This window comes from Neolamprologus multifasciatus, chromosome 1, assembly GCF_963576455.1.
Source record: "Neolamprologus multifasciatus chromosome 1, fNeoMul1.2, whole genome shotgun sequence".
Taxonomy (NCBI): domain Eukaryota; kingdom Metazoa; phylum Chordata; class Actinopteri; order Cichliformes; family Cichlidae; genus Neolamprologus; species Neolamprologus multifasciatus.
In genome coordinates this window covers 243,555-259,026 of record NC_140439.1, presented here as the reverse complement: position 1 = coordinate 259,026, position 15,472 = coordinate 243,555, and the positions used below count along the sequence as shown (strand labels likewise).

The following is a 15,472-nucleotide window of genomic DNA, read 5'->3' as shown; positions in this document are numbered from 1 at the left end:
GCCTGCCACTTCGGAGGTCCTAGAAGAATACCTTTACAGTCTTGTTCATTCTAAATTAAAACATAAAATAATTAGAACACCATACATTACAAATATTCACAATATTACAATACAGTTATGACAGTTATCGAGAGCACCCCTCTCCTTGTCAATGGGTTGTCTTTAACTTGGACTCTGAATTGGAATTCATCTGCCTCTATGCACCATTGTACTCCAAGTGCACGTTCAATGTGGAGTTCTCCAAGAGCCATGTCCTGGTCTTTGGCTTTAGCTCATTCCTCTTGGGGAATAGCTGCAAGCACTTCTTTATCGTTTGACACAAACTTATGCAGATGTAGGTTGCCTGTTTTACAAAGTGCCCTTGACTCGTTTACCAACTGTATGGCTTCGACTGTTGATGTCACACTAGCGAGTCCGTCATCAACGTAAAAACCTCTTTGGATGAACTCAATAGTCTCTTCGCTGAATCTGTTTCTACCTTGAGAAGCAATATGTTTGAGTCCGAAATTGCAGCATCCGGGAGATGAAGCTGCTCCGAAAAGATGCACTCTCATCCACTGAAGGCTCAGGGTTTAAATCACCTTTGTCCCACCAAAGAAATCTGAAATAGTCTTGATGCTCCTTGATGACGTGGAATTGGTGGAACATCCTCTCCACGTCACACATGATGGTGATGGGGCCCTTTCTGAACCGACATAACACTCCAATCAGTGCATTGGTAAGATCTGGTCCAGTCAGAAGGTGATCGTTAAGAGATGTCTCCTGGAAACAGGCCGAACAATCAAAAACCACACGTATCTTCTCAGGCTTGTGGGGGTGGTAGACTCCATGGTGCGGTATATACCATGCTGCCTCATTATCCAGTTCTTGCTCTGGAACCTTCTCTGCGTCTCCATGGGTTATGATGTCGTCCATGAATTTGACGTAATCTTCATAGTATTTCTTATCTCTTCTGAGCCGACGTTCCAACGAAGACAGTCTATGCTCAGCGCATTGTTTGTTGTTTGGAAGATTTGGGTTGTCGGTTTTGAATGGCAATGGGAGTTCATAGTGACCGTTTTCCTTTTGCCTTATGCCCTTGGTCACCTTTGACATGAACAAAATGTCTTCCTGAGAGACTGGATTGTCATCTGTTGCATGCTCAGAGAAATCAGATCCCAAAGCCTTTATCACATCAGCTGGACCCACTTCCTTCACTTGAGTTCTGCATACAAAATGCACTTCTGGCCTGAGTTCAACTGCTTGTTGAACTGCAGGAGTAACTTCTCGAACAATGATTCTGTGGCTTATGCCAATATCATCATTGTGATTTTGAACTTGAGATGTACAATCAACTATGCTCCAGCCGAGATCAGTTAGCTGTGCGTAAGGCTGATTCTCCTCACCTGCAATGACTTCCCGTGGAAGAAGGGCTTGCTGACAGTTATAGCCGAGAAGCAGACCAACTTCACATTCAAGCATTGGAGGTCACCTATCTGCCAGCCTTTCGAGGTGAGGCCAATTCAAAGCAGTTTCAGACGTCGGGATGTGTGATCTGTTCACAGGGATGAACTCCCTTGTATAGACTGGTGGCAATGTAATTCTCTTTTCCTGCTTGTAGCCTCTAACTTGAAGATTTACCAGTTTCTCACATTGTATGACTGTTGACTTGGCGGACATGGTCGATAGTCTTAGATGAGCCTTACTCTTATCTGTGTCGAGATCCTGGGCTACTTCATCCAAGATAAAGGATGTATTGCTCTGAGAATCGAGGAGGGCATATACTAGAACTTCTCTGTCTGGGTGATTTTTTGACGAAACCCAGACAGGTAGAATGGAGGATGTCAGTGTGCTCGAAGTTACTTAAGTTACTCTATTAGAGATTGCAGTTGCTGGTTCATCTCCTTCGTCCTTGTCTTGAGAGTTATCATTCGTTGCAGGCATTATCCTTTTACGCTCTACAAACTTGTCATCATGCAGACACGTGGGATGCTTCTTCTGGCATTTCTCACACGTATTCCTTTTATCACACTTCTTAGAATGATGTCCCCCCTTTAAACATCCAAAACACAGCCTTTCTGCTTGTACAAACTTGACATGATCCTGGACTGATTTTTCCATGAATTTGAAGCATTTATCCAGAGTGTGACCATTTCTTTTGCAGTAAAGGCAGGTCATAGGATTTACGTGACTTGAGTTGGTTAAGTGACTTGAAGTTGTCATCAATGTTTTAGTTTGAACGACTTGGCTGCGTGAGTGTTTGGGTTTACTGATTTCCAAACCCTTGAGTGCTTGCATTGAAGCTATGGGGTCACATGCTAAGTCTGCTTCAGTAGATACAAAATCTGTAAACATGTGAAATGATGGATACTCTCCATTAAGGGTTTTTCTTATTTTCATCGCTGCGCGATTCCATCTTGTTGTCAACCAGTCTGGAAATTTCAGCAAGAGTTTCTGAATTTCCATACAGTCAATGAGAACCTCTAATGTCTTTATGTGTGGCATCGCAGCTTCACAACTTCTAAGGAAGTCAGCAAACTCTCTCAACTCACTTCCATCCTTGGAGCTTATTTTAGGCCAACTGTGAAGTTTGTCTCTGAAGCATTTTCCTATAGTGAACAGATCTCCAAAGCGCCTTTCCAGCACTTCCCAAGCTGCATCATACGCTTCATCTGTACCCACTAGGAGAAATCCTTCAACCACTCTCTTTGCGGGTCCACCAAGGTACTTCCTAAGATAATAGAGTCTTTCGTTCTTTGGAATGTTTTTTCTTTCAATCAAGGTCTCAAATGACAACTGCCAGTCCTTAAACTTTAAAGGGTCACCAGTGAACAGTGCAGGTTCCGGAGTTGGAAGACGATTAGCACTTATTGCGTCTGCTAGTATGCCGACTAGATCCAAGTTTGGCTGTGGATGAGTTGCTGATGCGGCAGCTTGTGTTGCTTTAGGGATAAATGGCGGACTTGATGCGTTAACTGCTTGGCCTGTGGTGCCCTTAGGTTGCACACCAGGATTTTGTTGGGCTTGGTTTATGACTGTGGGAGTATGTGGAACCAATGCAGGGCTTGTGGCATTATGGGCTTGGGTTGTATTTGGAGCTTGAGAGGGAACTTGTGGTGGAGCAGGGATTGCTGAGGTTTCGCTCTCAGTTTTGGTACTGCGCACTAAACTACACCTTTCAGAATAACTTTCAGCTTCTGCATAAACCTTTACTTTAGCTCTTGCAGCATTACATTTTTTAACCTCTTCCAAGCGTTCAATCTTTCTGCGCTGCTCCTCCATTGTTTGTTGCCTTTCCAAGTTTTCAAGTTCCAACTTTTTTTAGTTCAGCTGCTTCCCTTTCTTGATCCTCCATTACTGCTAATATTTCTTGACACGCAGCTGCCTCTGCTTCTATTCTTTTGATTGTTTGTGAGTATGACTGGCTTGAACCACTTTTAGACCTTCGTGATTTTGACCTTGATTTAGTACTTTCAGATCCTAAGCATGATCCAACATCTGGCCATGGCTCTTCATCACCATCTGCAAGGTAAGTGTTTTTCAGCTCTTCTGACAATGAACGAGGAAAGTGATGTACATGCATCCACTTTGCGTCTTTCATCTGCATCGGGAGTTTGTATTTGCCGTATTTGTTCATAAATGGTTTGTACATCTTTGCAGGCAACATTTACATTGTTGATGAGCTCATTCAATTCAATCTCGGAAACTTCATTTCTTAATATTACTTTGCTCAATCTTGCTTCATATCTCCATTTTTCAAAAACAACGGCATATCTGTGTTGGAGGCCTTTGAGTTTCTTCTCTTGGAGCTCTTTACCTCTTTCTGTTAGTGTTCTTACTCTTTCGCTTTTACGAACAGTCTGTAGTTCTGTAATTTGTTCATCATCATTTTCTTCCACTTCGGTAAGTGGTACAGCATGGTGCTCTTCGAGATCTTTGTCAACCATCTCGGGAGTCTAGTTAAATGTCATTGAGCGCACTGTGTTCAGATTTCAAATACTGTATACTTTAAGTGCACCTTTTCTTAAAGGACCTTGTAAACTTCACTCAAACTTTGACCTTAAGCAAGCACACAGAACTATTCACCAAACTACAAAGCATCACCTTGAAGTACAGTAGAAATTAAATAAACTTTGACAAATGTGTTATAGAAACTTATTGTGGCTCTTTAAACTTGACTTAAACCACTATTATTCTACCTTTAACACTGTCCTTTATTAATTTCCACCTTACTCCAGTTGTATAACGTTGTTGCTGCTGTGCTTGGCTGCTTGAGAACGGTGAGCTTATGCAATGGCGCCCTCTTGTGTCGCTCCACTTCACCGTCACTCTCTGCAGCTGCCGTCTTCGTAATTAGCTTCTCATCGGCACTGGCTAGGGCGAGTTTTCACTGTAACTCCGAAATGACAACACAGGCACGGCTTCTTAAAGACGGGCGCTTTATTATTATTATTATTTATTGAACGCGGTGAAAACTACAAACATAAAACACAAAGGCTTTAAGCGCTTCAGTCTATCAAAAGTAACACTTATGCTTTAACAACAAAAAATTACCTCGTGGCCGCCTGCCACGTGATTGTCAGCAGTTTAACCTCTCTCCATTTGTGTGTGTATGAGCTTTGGGGAAGACAAATTATTTGTAAGAAGATGGATTCATAAATTTAGATAATGAACAGTGCAGCAGATGGATCTTTTATAGTATATGTTTTATTATGCTAATGTTTAAATGCACATTTCCCCCTTTAACTGAAATCACATAGGAAATAAACACTGACTCATATCTGGAACAAAACGCAGTTATTTGTTGCAAACCAACAGCACCTCAGTTAATTAAACTGAATTCTACACTTCAAAATGAGTTTTATTACAAAGCATTTTCTTTAAAATAATATTTAGTACCAAATTGAATTCCTTGTAAATATCTTACCAGTTCTAACAGTACACTGGAGTTATGAGTCAATTCATTCCTCATATTAAGGTTGCATTCCATTTACCTAGGTGGGACATGCTCTTCTCCAGCTGCTTTAAGGATTCTCCTGCCAACGTGTGGCTCTCATCCTCAAGCTGCCATTGGCCATCTAAAGTAAGGTGCCAAAAACATGACTTCCTCTCGCCATCTCTGCACAGCTGGTTGCATGTTTTGCGGAAACTGCTGTTGAAGCACACGTTTTTTGGATGGTGTTCTTCCAGCCACCTGGAGCCGTCTGAAAAAATGGGAAGTGCTCTCTGGGAAAGTATTAAACATCAGAAAAGCTAATACCTCAGAGACAGTGCAGCAGTTTTATCCAGTGTAAACATCTTTTTGGAATGAAAAGGGACCCATCTGACATTTTGAAAGACCTAATCATTCCTGATAGTAGTGAAGGAACCTCATGGGCAATTAGACAATCAAATCCTAACCTGGTGAAATTGTAAATCTGCTTTGAGGCTCCCAGTATGGCTGCTCTTGAGTGCCAAGGCAATGAGAATGCAGTAATTCACTGGTGGATGAGGCCAGCAGCCTGGATTAAGAGGCTTATTGTCCTGAAATTTTTAAACACTTTCTGATTTTAATTCATCATTTGGACAAAAGCCTGTCTGAGGAAAAAAGGTTCTTGAGGACTTTTCAAAAAGGCGAGTTTTCCTTCATTGGGATGCAGGCAAATAAAATAAAATCACACACATCAGTGTCTAAAGCAATCCAATGTGCCTCCCAAACTGGCCTGTTGAGGTATAAACTGACTATTTCCATTTCGCATGCACAATGAGAAAATACACACTGTCTTACCTTGAGATTGATTCACTGCTTCTGTCCCACTCAGTCAGACTGACAGAGCAGTGCAAGTCAAAGAGTTGTGCTTTGTTTTTAAGCTGTAAGGTCATAGCTGAATGCATTTCAATGGTTTGATTCCTCTCAGTCCAACGGGAAGCTGCAGACTGTCTATACAGCAGCTGGAGCTAAACAGCCGGATTGGACACAATTAATCTTAATAGAATGTAGCCTGTGATGATTGGACACATTTAAGTCTACAGTTAACATTAATTTTCATTTAGGTGTACAAACTGAAAGTAACGACATCTTCCAGATGGTCTAGGTCAGGGGTCTGCAACCTTTAACACCCAAAGAGCCACTTGGACCCGGTTTCCATGCAAAAGAAAACACTGGGAGCCGCAAATACTTTTTGAAATCTAAAATGAAGATAACACTGTATATATTGGTTCTTTTTACCTTTATGCTTTGTGTGAACAACTAAAGTAAGTAAGTAAAGTTTATTTATTAAGCGCTTTTCACAGAGAGGCAGTCACAAAGCGCTGTACACAAATATTAAAATAAACAATACAATCAATAGACATTATACACAATGTAAAAGATCAAATGTAAATAATGTAAAGAATATAAAATACGTAGATCAACAAAAGGCTTGTTTGAACAGAAAAGTTTTTAACTGCTTTTTAAAAGAATCCACAGAGCAACTAAAGTGTGTTGCTTATGAAATCCATGAAGTGCTACAGAGAAAATTACATTTTATTTATGTAATTAACACATTTTGAACTCTTAAAGAAATATAACAAAAGGAAAGACACCCAGCTGACCTAAAATGATCCAGCAAACAAAAACTGTTGTGAGCCGCCCCCTTATATCTCCTTTGGGCTTTTGGAGCCTTGACCTGACTTTTAAAAAGTAATTGGAAAAAGCACTATGCTGCTTAAAAAAAAGAAAAATAGATATTTGCAAAATTCTGCCTAAATATGTATTTCACCTGGTTAATGTGTGTGGCGGGGCATGGTCTGCAGCGCTGCTGCAGGGGAGGCGGACGCACCTGAGCTGCACCCGCAATCACGCCTCGCCACCTTAAAGTCTGCGCTCTCTCTGCTGTTGTGTTGTCGGGCTGTGAGCTGAAAAGCTACAGCCGGCTGTATGCGTACAGCAACCGTGTGTGAAAAGTGGTCAGTAAAGAGATGCTGAAAAGCATGTTCATGCAAACATCGTCGGGTCTGCCGTGATATGTTTACAATGGGATTTTGTCCCGAACCCCTGCGCACAGCGTCTGGAAATCGGGGCTTTCATCTTTACGCAGGATAAGCTGTCATCTGTGAGGCATGAGCGGTGTTTGTTTTAACATAGTTCATGATGGAGCTGCTGACATAATGTGGATCCGAAGATCCATAACTGGCCTACCTGGGGTCGAAAGTCTCGATAAATGCACTGCGTTTCGGTGGGTATACCGGCTTCCGCGAGTGTGACGCTTATTTTGAGCGGTGAAAAAATAATATAATATAATTTTATTTTTAAATCACAATAATCTTCCAATTTAGAACTACAAGTTAAAAAAGAACTAAACAAATAAAATACACTTCAGCTAAATACTTCTAATTTATTTTCCCAAACCACCCGGAGCCGCAGTATAAGGACAAAAGAGCCGCAGGTTGCCGACCCCTGGTCTAGGTTTTATAGGTATAAAAGTAATCCTTTCACATTCTTAGAGCATCGCCACCACGACCTAAGGAGCACTGACACATTGAGCTAAGGATCCCGATGCCTCAACCTAAGGAACTCAGGATGACATCGGCATCAAACATGACACCCAGCCAGGACATAGCCCATGAATATCGAGGTGCCGAAGGGTATGTGTATGCCATTAAATATACCAATGGAGCAGTTGTGCTTAGTGTAGATTGTTTTGGGGGGGAACCCCGAGTCATGTCATGCCAGGTCTCTCTTGAAAATGAGATTTTTAATCTCAATGAGATTTTTTACCTGGATAAATAAAGGACTAATAATAAAATAAAAACTGGAAGCTCTTCCGCATTGTAGTGTGTGCGGACCTGGACAATGTAGGCTTCCCAGAGCTGCTGTATGTTTCCCAGTAGAACAGCCCATCAGGCCCTGAGCTTTACAGGGTTGAGGCTGATCCTTTCCCTGACGACTTTATTTTTCTCAGTGTATGTGATGACAGGGATAGTCTTATTTCTTCCAGATGTCATACCAGATCTCACACAAGCATATAACAATGCTTTATCACAGCTCTATCCTAATGGCTCTGGAAGAGGTGAATAAGGATAATGAGAAGTCAGTCTTTAACGCGCTGTACAAAATGAGGCCTCAGAGGGAACTGCGCTTTAAATTTAATATTGGTGACACTGTACGAATATCAAAACTGAGAGGAGTGTTTCAAAAGGGATACGAGCAGACCTACACCGATGACATTTTCACAGTCAATGAGCGTATAGGGAGACAGCCCCCAGTGTACAGACTAGCGGATCTAGCAGGAGAGGTATTGAAAGGGACATTTTATGAGCTTGAGATACAACGTGTGGTTGTTGATAAAAACAAAACATTTAAAACTGAAAACATATTAGCTAGAAAAAAAGTGGGTCGGAAAAAGCAGGTGCTAGTGAAATGGCTAGGATGGTCCGCCAGCTTTAATTCGTGGATTCCAGAAAAAGACATAGTTGAGGCGTAATTAAATCAAATGACGCAAATCTACACACATTCATTCAGCACTGAGCAAAGACTGAGGAAGCATGAATAAAAAGAACAACAATGCAGGCTTTTATGTAAGCATCTTCTTGAATGCTTTGGCACATGCTTACCCGGGTAATAAGATATCTAATTTTAGAACAAAGCTAGCAAAACCTATTGTTTTGAATCAGCCGTATGAGGTTGCTGTTATAGAGATACAGTACCCACGAATATGGCTGTCTTTTCCACAATCAGATTCTAGAGTGGAAATTTATGACCCAGTCAAAGATGAAACCATAGCCGTAACCACGATTGAGCTGTCTGTGTGTCATTATGCATTTGTTGAACTGATAATAAAAGAATTTAATTTTAAATGTCAGCAGCACCAAGCCACAGGCGACATTAAAATGCAATACAACGCAGTTAGTAACCATGCCTGTGTTATGGGGCCTAGGGGGACCATTCTCACATTTAGAGGGAGATTGGCAGAAATCCTAGGATTCAAAACAGGAGACCCGTTTGCACTTCATTATAAAAAAACACATACCCGCAGACATATACGGTGGAAAATATAACATCTTTATTTATGCAGATATCGTTCATTATCAGCTTGTGGGCGACGCCCACGCACGGCTATTAAGGGCTACAAATATTACAGACGATGATTTGACAGCCTGCACTACACACATGTGTCAAAGACATTAATCGACGGCATAGAAATTGATTTGAAAGACGACCAAAATCAACACATACACTTTCTTTACTGCAAGGTGTTTGTCAAGCTCCACTTCCGACCGATAACCCAGCATTTTTTAAAAAAAAAGGATGGCCATCTACAACACAGATGAAGCAAAATATGTAAAATACTACGTATCGCAGGCTGGTGGAGAGCTCAGAGGGTATATCGTGTAAGAATCACAAATGCCGATGGTACAAACTTAGCTAGGGACGCTGACATAGGTTTTGTTAATTATCCCGGCTGTACCTTATTTTCCCAAGTCGATATAAATTTGGGGGATAGGTTGATAAACCAATCATCCAACACGTATCCATACAGAGGCATAATACAATGCCTTATCAATTATAATAAGGAGACTTTAGACACACAGTTCAGCACGGGGTTATTCTGTAAGGATACATCATCGCACATGAATGACACATCTATAGAAGGAGAGAACCAGGGGCTGGTGACCAGAGGTGGTTATACAGCAAATAGCAGTATTATTGAATTGATTGCACCAGTACATGCAGACCTGTTGATGGGTCTGTCTAGCACAGGCCCACCGCTGGAACGAGACAATTCTACTACACAGCAAAGCAAGAAACAAGTAGGCGAAGTGGCCAACTGGAGCCAAGTGTCGTTTCGCCCACTTGACCTCCGTCAGACTCTTAGCCAGGTTCCCTGTAGTACTCCTTTTATTGTGGTTACATGAATATGCATAGGTTCATTAACATATGACGTCTTCCATAGGTATACATGTGGACAAAGAATACCTTGTCTGGGTGTCGTGTAGGTGTGTGTGTGTGTGGGGGGGGGGGGGGGGGATAAGAGGGAGATAAGGGAGGAAGAATAGAGGAGAGTCAAGATGTGACCCCGTGAAGACTCCCCAAAGCTGGTGCCAGGAGTCTAGTGGTCCATCTAAACAAAGGGCTCTTACACTCAAACAGATATACATGTGTTTGCTATACCATATATCAGCAAGAGATGATACAACCTCTCTCGTGATCCTAGGAGGTATGTGATCTATGTCAGAAAACTCTGAAGAGGAGTGAACACACTGCCCTCTTCATGCTACACAGACTTGTTACAGACCCCCTAGGATGAGACATTCTTTCAATCTACAAATTAATATATACTTCTAAGCATATATAAATATATATTTCTAAGCATAAATGACAATCCAACAATATAACCCTAACACCTGTTTTTTCAAGAAAATCTATTACTTAATGGAATCGATCTGTCGCTTAAATTTGTGCACTCTAAAGACAAATTTGCTATCATGACTGGGGCCGACACAGCCTACAGAGTTAAAATTGTCTCGGCCAGCTTGTTCGTGAAAAAAGTCACCGTCTCACCCAGCGTTAGGTTAGCGCAAGGCACTGAAGCATGCAAACGCAAAATACACAGTAGAAAGAGAATCTTTAAAGACCTTCTCCATACCTGCAGGGGCTAGAATATCAACTAATGACAATTTATTTATGGGCAGGATACCTAAATTTGTCATCATTGCATTCACCGACAATGAAGCATACACTGGAACCTACCGGCGTAATTCATTTAATTTTGAAAACTGTGATATAGAATTTATGTCTTTATATGCCGATAGTCATGCTTATCCTGTTAAACCATTCCAGCCAAATCTCCAGAGAAAACACTATACCAGAGAATTTTACCAACTGATACAAACCACAGGAAGACATTTAAAGCAGGATAAAAGAAGTGGCTTGAGTTCTTCTTTAAACACTTTATAAAATTCAGACTGAAAGCCGTCACTTCCTGGGGCTTTGTTTGTTTTCTGCTCGGCAATAGCTGTATCTAATTCCTTATCAGTAATCTGTGAGATCAATAATTTGTTTTGGGCCTCCCCTATGGAGGGCAAGTCGAGCGGATCAAGGAAATTTTTAATTGTCTCATGGTCTGCAGCAGCCGCCGGTTGTGAGTACAGTCTTGTGTAGTATTTTTTAAACTCATTTTTTATCTCATTGGGCATATAATGTAGTTTGTTACTGTCTAGGTTTCTTACTTTGTTAATAGTCATTGATGCCTGCTTTTTACGCAGTCTTCTTCCAAGTATTTTAGTTGCTTTAGGCCCTGATTCATAATAAGTTTGATGCATAAACCTAGCCTTTTTTTCTACTTCATCTTTTAGTAATTCATCAATTTGGTTTCTAATATCTGATATTTCTTCTGGAATTAGTACATTTTTAGATTGTTTGTGCTCCTTCTTAAGACGTTTAAGTTTTTCTGTTAAATTTTTATATAAAGCCAGTCGCACCTTTTTTTGTGCTGCTGTTAGAGCTATTAGTTTTCCCCGTAAAACTGCCTTTAGTGCATCCCAAAGTATGATTGGGATCACCTCTCCAGTATCATTGTCTTCTATATACGTTTTAATGTCCTCTTTAATTTTCTTAACATATTCATCCCTATTTAGAATACCCAAATTAAGTCTCCATGCTGTATATATTTTCCTATTATTAAGGCTGAGTTCTAGACTAATCAAACTGTGATCTGAAACATCGGCCACCCCAATTTTGCATTCTGTAACATTATGAATTTCTTCAATACTAATTAGAAAATAATCAATTCTCGAATATGAGAGCCCAGTCCTACACCTGGTTCGGGGCCTGAATAGCCTGGGGGAAGAAGCTCCTCCTCATTCTCTCTGTTTTGGCCTTAAGGGAGCGGAAGCGCTTCCCAGACCTCAACAGTGAGAAGAGTCCATTGTTGGGATGGGAAAGGTCCATCATAATCTTCCTAGCTTTGGTCTTGCACCGCTTGGTGTAGATGGACAACAGGTCAGGGAGCTCTGATTGAATGATGCGTTTGGCCGAGCGCACCACTTTTTGCAGATCTCGTCTGTCCTGCTTGGTGCTGTTCCCAAACCAGGTGCAGATGTTTCCCGTCAGGATGCTCTCGATGGTGCAGGAGTAAAAGTTCTTGAGCACCTTCAGTGGCAGATAGAAGTCTCTAAGTCTTCTGAGGAAGAAGAGACGCTGACGGGCTTTCTTAACCAGGGTGTTAATGTGACAGGACCATGACAGGTCCTGAGTGATGTGGACACCCAGGTATCGGAAACTGTCCACTCTCTCCACTGGCGTGCCACTGATGATGAGGGGCTTGTAATTCCTCGCCTGCTTTGTAGTGAAGTCCATGATCAGCTCCTTAGTCTTGCTGATGTTTAGGAGAAGGTTATTCTCCTGGCACCAGGTCTCCAGGTTCCTAATCTCCTCCAGGTAGGCCGTCTCGATGTTGTCAGAGATCAGGCCCACAACAACAGTGTCGCCAACAAACTTGACAATGGAGGTGGTGTCTGATGTGGCTACACAGTCATAAGTGCACAGTGAGTACAGCAGGGGGCTTAAAATGCAGCCCTGAGGCACTCCAGTGCTGAGTGAGATGGAGGGGGAGACTTGTTTTCCCACCCTCACTGATTGGGGTCTGTCTGTTAGGAAGTTGAGGATCCACTGACACAGTGATGAGCTAAGTCCTAGATCCGTCAACTTGGTGAAAAGCTTAGAGGGAATTATTATGTTGAATGATGAACTGTAGTTCATGAACAGCATCCTAGCATAATTCCCTCTGCCAGTGTCCAGGTGACTCAGGGATGTGTGGAGCAGGTGAGATATGGCATCGTCTGTGGAACGATTAGTCCGGTAAGCAAACTGAAGTGAGTCGATGGTGGCAGGAAGTGAGGAAGTGATGTGATCTCTCATCAGTCTTTCAAAACACTTCATTACAATTGAAGTCAGTGCTACTGGACGGTAGTCATTGTGGCAAGCGGGCTGTTGTTTCTTTGGAACAGGGACAATGATGGACTGTTTGAAGCACATGGGAACCACTGCTTGGGCCAGGGAAAGGTTGAAGATCTCCGTGAACACCGGTGCTAGCTGGTCAGCGCAGGCTCTCAGGACCCGGCCAGGGTTTGCATCTGGTCCTGCTGCCTTCCTGGTGTTCACCCTCCTGAAGGTGTTCCTCATGGCATGCTCTTTGATGATGAATGCATTGTCTTCACTGGTGCACTCCGAGCGCGCGCAGCCGTTTGCTGTTTTAATTGCTGCGGCATCGAAGCGAGCATAAAACGTGTTCAGCTCATCAGCCAGTGAAGCATCGGCATTCATCATTGAAGAAGCTGGTCGTTTATAGTCTGTTATTGTCCGCAGTCCTTTCCACAGGCTCCTAGAGTCGCACTGTCGTAGCTGTGACTCTAGTTTTTCCCCGTAGCTCCGCTTTGCCTTTCTGACTGCACTGCGCACGTTGTAAGACGCAGCCTTGTATAGGTCCATATTACCGGAGACGAGCTTCATTGTAAGCAGCGGTGCATGACCTCAGAGCGTCGCGGATGTTTTATCCACCCACGGCTTCTGGTTGGGAAACGTTCGGATGATAGATCTTTCTGCTGTGTCGTCCGCTAGTTTCCCGATAAATCCCACAACCGCTTCCGTAAACATGTTGATGTCATCAGAGCTGCGCCGAAACATGTCCCAGTCTGCGTCATCCAGTGTGTCCTGCAGCGCGGTCACTGATTGGTCCGTCCAGCGAGCGACCTCCCTCCTGATTGGTGGTTGCTGTTTTAGCCTTTGTTTGTAAGCAGGCATGAGGAAGATGGTCCGATTTTCCAAATGCCGGCAGGGACTGAGCCTTGTAACAGTTCTTGAACGGGGTGTAGCAGTGGTCTAATGTCCTAGTGCCCCGCGTGGGGCAGTTGATGTGCTGGTGGAGGTTGTGAAATGTCCGTTTGAGATTTACTCTGTTAAAATCTCCCATAGCAATGGGTGCGGCATCTTGGTGAAGTGTTTGTTGATGTGTGAGAGCCTCATGCAGCTCACATAAGGCAGTGTCCGAGTCCACGTGAGGCGGAATGTAAACAGTGCAGGCAATCACCGCAGTGAATTCCCGAGGGAGATAGAAAGGGCGACATTTAACGATCAAAAGTTCCAGATTGGGCGAGCAAGAGCATGTGAGTGGGGAGATGTTTGTGCTGTCGCACCATCTGTTGTTCACCATCAAACACACTCCACCACCTCTTTTCTTCCCCGACTCCATTGTCCTGTCCATGCGGTAAACCGAAAAGAACCCCGCCGGCTGCACGGCGTGGTCTGGTATCGCTGGGTTCAGCCAAGTCTCGGTGAAGCAGAGGAGGTTGCAGTCCCGAATGTCTCTCTGGAACTTAATTCTGGCTCTGAGGTCATCAAGCTTGTTCTCGATGGATTGAACATTGGCTAGCAGGATACTGGGCATGGGTGCGCGGTGTGCGCGAGCCCGTAGCCTGTTCCTGATGCCGGCTCGTTTCCCTCTGTGTAAACGTAGTCAATACCTTAAGTGACGTAGATGATATCATCATCCCCTATGGAAGCAGCATATACTGTCCTCTTGTCGTGTCGATTCACTGCCATAGTGTAGCTCGTGACAGATGCTCCATCTCCGGTCCCAAATCCGTTGGATCTGGCCCTGGCAGCTGCACAGTGTATACTCTCTTTTTCAACTCAAACGCAGCTTCCCGCGCGCTGCCGTAGGTGCGTACACCCATATCCCAGTGGATACGAATTTTGTCGAGCGGTGTTTGAAATCTGACGCCTTGTTCTTTCAATGCCCTTTTGATGCTTCCGTATTCCCAACGCTTCTGGGCCACCTCTGTGGCATAGTCATGGTCGAACAATATATGCTGACCTTTGTACACAACTTTACCAGCCCAGGCTCTTTCTAAGATGTCCTCCTTGCGTATATATTCCTGGAAGTTTAATATTATTGACCTGGCCGGCGCGTTCTGACCCGGTTTTCCCGTCAAAGCTCTATGGGCTCGCTGTATCCGTAGGCTTATATCATGTGGCAGTGAAAGGGCTTTTTTCCGTAAATCCTCCACAAACTGTGGAATCGAATCACCTTCTGCTCCTTCCGGGAGTCCATAGAGTCGAATGTTATTCCTTCTGGTTCGTCCTTCCAGATCTGTCATCTTTCTTTGTATGGATTTATAGCTTTCCATAACTTTGGTTAAAGCGTCTTTCATGGCTGCGTTTAATGTCTCCGCTTCCGCGATTCGTGTCTCTGCTTCAATTAGCTTGCATTCAAGTGAGTTAGCTTTTTCGGTGTTTGCAGAAATACTCTGGTAGACTTCTGCTTTCAGTGATGCCAATTCAGCTCTCACGTCTTGTCTCAGCTCCTCTCTCATTTTTAGCATATCTTGCTAACTTTCAGTGCGAAATGTTTGCAGCTCCATCTTGATATCTTAGCATTGCGCTAACGCTCTCGGAGTCCCGTTGTTGATAAGAGTGCGAGAGCCCTCCACGCGCCTGCTTGCTGCTGTGCTGAAGTCAGAGGCGGAGGCAGAC

At 43.2% G+C, this 15,472-nt stretch overlaps 1 pseudogene; it reads right to left on the bottom strand.

Annotated features, from left to right (window-relative positions):
* Window positions 1-778: 778 nt before the first annotated feature.
* LOC146525036 (uncharacterized) lies at window positions 779-4,415 on the bottom strand (annotated as a pseudogene).
* Between the last annotated feature and the right edge of the window lie 11,057 nt (window positions 4,416-15,472).